The sequence below is a fragment of the Lucilia cuprina genome, chromosome 4 (assembly GCF_022045245.1).
Source record: "Lucilia cuprina isolate Lc7/37 chromosome 4, ASM2204524v1, whole genome shotgun sequence".
Lineage (NCBI taxonomy): Eukaryota > Metazoa > Arthropoda > Insecta > Diptera > Calliphoridae > Lucilia > Lucilia cuprina.
This window is the reverse complement of record NC_060952.1, coordinates 67,315,524-67,315,988: the sequence shown is the minus strand read 5'-3', so window position 1 is coordinate 67,315,988 and position 465 is coordinate 67,315,524.

Sequence of the window (465 nt, the reverse complement as noted above, 5' to 3'; positions counted from 1 at the left end):
ATGTGCCAATCGGTAACAATTTACTAGAAAATGTAAATTTTTGATAGATATGAGGTTAATAAAATGAAAAGAAATATTTGAAAACCCAAAAAATAAAATGTTTTATATTTTTTATGGTTTATAATAAATTTGTGATTGTAATTTAATAATAAAAAATCAGCAAAATATTTTCATTATTGAAATAAATGCAGATTTTCTTGTGAAATTAGGGAAAATTGTCAAAATTTCATGTAATCAAAAACGATTTCGTTTGGCACTGCAAAAGTGATAATATTTCCCACCATAGGAAAATTTTATTTTACCAGAGAACTTTGCTACCGTTTGGCACACAACCAAAATTGTAAAAGTTGATAAACATTTTTCGCGACTTCAAACAGAGTACCAGACTTAACTAGAGTCTATATTATTTCATGAAATTGAAAAAATGTTGCTGAAATGTTGTTAGAAACATTTAAATGCTTATTA